Raw genomic sequence first — 4,005 nt, forward strand, 5'->3', positions numbered from 1 at the left:
AGTATATGTGAACTGCTTTATGGATAGTGAATTTGCTCTGCAAATCTTCACCCAAATAACAATTAAAAATAAAAAATAAAAAAATATAAAATTGGCTCTCTGATGCACTATTCCTACAACTTCACCCCTATTTCCATTCCATATGAACTGTTTGGCCCTGAAGGCAGTATGAAATATAGGGAAAAGAGCACAATCTGGAGCAGGGAATGAAAGAGAGAGCATTAACATTTCTTTCCCTTTTTCCACTTGTCAAACATAAAGGAGCAGGAGGAGGATGTATTCTGGTTTAAATCCATTCAGCTTTAGTTGCCTATGAGTTCCAGTGCCTTCCAAATGTCTAGAAGACAGGTCAGGGCTGAAGATAAAGATTATGGATATAAACTGAAGATACTGAAAAATTTACCCAAGCCTGAGGAAGTCCAATACATGCAGGACTTCGATGGAGGCAGAGAGGAGTTCAGAATTGGAAGTAAGTGTACAGATTCCCATCAATGTCACAATCTATATCTCTGTACATTCATTACATGGATTTGGAGACCTACTGAACATACAGTCTCAAAATCTTTTTATAAGATTTTTATTGAAGTAAAAATGTTACCTGGTATGAAAAAATTCAAATAGTCCTAGAATGCTTATAACTAAGTGGTGCATTGTCTCATCCCTCTTGATCCCATTTTCTATTTTGCAAAGATGAACTTTTCAAACTCCTTTGCCTGTTTCTTCCAATATTGTTAGTTGCTATTGAGTCAGTTCCAACTCATAGCAACCTTATGTACAACAGAACAAAGTGCTGCCTGGTCCTGTGCCATCCTTATAACCATTATTATGTTTGAGTCCATTGTTGGAGCCATTGTGTCAATTCATCTCATTGAGAGTCTTCCTCTCTTTCACTGTTCTCTACTTTATGTGAACTGCAGAGACTGGTCCCCCCTGATAACACGTCCCAAGTATGTGAGACAAAGTCTCACCATCCTCACTTCTAAGAGGTATTCTGGCTATACTTCTTCCAAGATAAATTTGTGCACTCTTCTGGCAGTCCATGGTATATTCAATATTCTTCATGAACACCATAATTCAAATGCATCAATTTCTGCTTGGTCTTCTTTATTCATCGTCCAGCTTTCACATGCACATGAGGTGATTGCAAATACTAGAGCTTAGGTAAGGCACACCTTTGTCCTCAAAGTGATATCTTTGCTTTTGAACACTTTAAAAATGTCTTTTTCAGCAGATTTGCTCAATGCAATACATGATTTGATTTCTTGACTGCTGCTTCCATGGATGTTGATTGATTGTGGATGCAAGTAAAATGAAATCCCTGACAACTTCTATCTTTTCTCCACTTATCATGAGGTTGGTTATTGGTCCAGTTGTGAGGATTCTTGTTTTCTTTATGTTGAGGTATAATCCATACTGAAGACTGCAGTCCGTGATCTTCATCAGTAAGTGCTCCAAGTCATCTTCACTTTCAGCAAGCAAGGTCATGTCATCTGCATATCACAGGTTGTTAATGTGCCTTCTCCCAATCCTGATGCCACATTCTTCTTCATATAGTCCAGCTTCTTGGATTATCTGCTCAGCATACAGATTAAATGAGTACAGTGAAAGGATACAACCTTGATGCACACCTTTTTTCATTTTAAAACATGCAGTATACCTTTGTTCTATTCCAATGACTGCCTCTTTGTCTTTGTACAGGTTTTCTATGAGCACAGTTAAGTTCTGCAATTCCCATTCTTCACAATGTTACCCATAATTTGTAATGATCCACACAGTTGAATACCTTTGCATAGTCAAATAGATCCATTTTCACCCCAAAAGTCCCTGGATCCTGTCCAGTTTATGCAATTGGGTCATACAGTTCTGGAACAAGTGTGATGAACACAATCATCCAGTACAAGCCATCACCTTCCATAAGTAACAGCTGCTGCTTGTTTCTGGAGGCTATGACTATAACATTAATATTTGGAAGAATTATAAACTTTGACACTGTTTCTTCATATTTCTTGGACATTTAGATTATGCCTGCACTGTATTTTTCTTCATGAGTATCATTGGATTCTGAGTACCTCAAATGACCAGACCATCTAGGTGTTGAACTGGCATTCTAGGACTTGAGTATGTGTGTTAACTGGTCATGACCACTGGGCTGGTCTGCAAAAAACCCATAAATTTGTGCTCAGTTCTACCACTCAAATGACCTGCTTGTACCAGGCAGCCTTGAACAGACTGAAGTTAATCTGTTTGGAAGTATGTATGCACTGGTAAAGCATATACTGGGACTTATTTACTGTGTCCAAAGAATCCTTTGTGGGTTCCACTGCCATTAAGGGGAAGGAAAGAATGCTGCATGTTGACAATGACATTGACCCTATTGGTACTGAGGGCTGAGTAGAGGATGCTGAGCTGCAGCTGGACAATGACTATTAGTTTGTGAAAGCTATGGAAGATTTGGGGGATTATGTTCTAGTCAAAGAACAGGAAGAAAGAGATGACTGGGATGCAAAAGATCTGGATTTTCCTCCTAAGCTGGATGTACTCTCTGGGACATGTGGGATGAAACAAGATAGTTTCATTGTGCCTCCCTCCTCAAGGAAATCACCCTAACTAAAACAAGGTACAGTGAACTCTCAGCTTCCAATTGATGACTTACTGGAAGGTTCTTTTGAAACAGCCATGTGGATCCTTCATAATTAGCTGAGGTAACTCAATTTGGCCCTTACAATCAACTTCTCATACAGACATATGCGTGGGCCCAATCCTTTTATCAGACACTTCCCTGTCTGCTCTCCATGTGTGATTAACCTAATAGCAATCAGAAGGATGCAGGGTTGAAGAATGGTGGACCAGCTGTGGGCCTGAACTATCATGACCTCATCTAACTGTTACAACTGTGCTACTAGCTCACCACAGTTGGCAAGTTTGAGGAGTCTGTGGAAAAATTCTCCATTTTACTCAGTGCGCAACTTCTTGTTGTGGACAATGAATAGGAGACTGCAGAGGCCCAGCAGTTCATCACTGTTTGCCATGAGTACATTGTAGGTTTGTATATGGAGACAAAAGAGAAAGAGATGCCCAAGGTAATTATAAAATAACAGAAGCATATCTGTGTAACAGCAGCCTTTGGCACCCACATAAATCTGCAGCTTGTACACATGATCCTGGTGCTGCATACAGCCCTGAACCTCTTCTTCAAGCTCAAAAACTTCAAACAGCTGCCACATTTGCTAATAGGCAAAGTAAAGTGATTCTAGTAAGGCTGAGGTAGTGCAACAGATCCAAAAATATTCTCCCTGCCTATGAGAAGTACCCTATAAATGCCTACAAGTTCAATTGTGACATGCACAGCCTGTTTGACATGTTTGCTGTATTTTACCAGCTCGTCTACCATGGCAAGCCAGTGGGGGAGTCTGCTATTCCTCTGAGTTCCAGGGTCAAATATGCAGGGTCACCACCCACCATGAAAAAATTGACAAAGATATGATTGGACTAAAAATCTGTCCTCTATATTACTGTGTGTGTGTATGTGTGGCAAGTACACATATAAGAAAAACAGTTACCATTTCAATGTTTTTCACATATACAATTCAGTGATATTGATTACATCAATCATGTTTTGCAATTAATACTATTATCCATTTCCAAATTTTCCCATCACCCTTAGCAGAAATTCATTGTCCCCTAAACCATGAGTCCTTCTTTCACTCTCCCTCCTACCCTTCATAACCACTACTGAACTTTGGTCTATACATTTGTCTATTCCAGATATTTCATGTAAATGGAATTACATATCCCTTTGTGACTAATTTATTTCACTCAGCATAATGTTTTAAAGGTTCATGTATGTTGTAGCATGTAACAGAACTTTATTTCCATATATAGCAGAATAATATTCCATTGCATATATGTACCAGATTTTGTTTATCCATTCATCTGTTGATGGACATTTAGGCTGCTCCCATTTTTTGGCTATTGTGACCAATGCTGCAATGAACATTGGTGTAT

The 4,005-nt window shown here is 39.1% G+C and overlaps 1 pseudogene; it reads left to right on the plus strand.

Moving 5' to 3' along the window:
- The first annotated feature begins 2,343 nt into the window (after positions 1–2,343).
- Positions 2,344–4,005, plus strand: part of LOC103210703 — a 39,895-nt pseudogene continuing 38,233 nt past the window's right edge.

Source organism: Orycteropus afer, unplaced genomic scaffold (genome assembly GCF_000298275.1).
Source record: "Orycteropus afer afer isolate SDZICR_OR568_19922 unplaced genomic scaffold, OryAfe1.0 scaffold00639, whole genome shotgun sequence".
Classification (NCBI taxonomy): Eukaryota; Metazoa; Chordata; class Mammalia; order Tubulidentata; family Orycteropodidae; genus Orycteropus; species Orycteropus afer.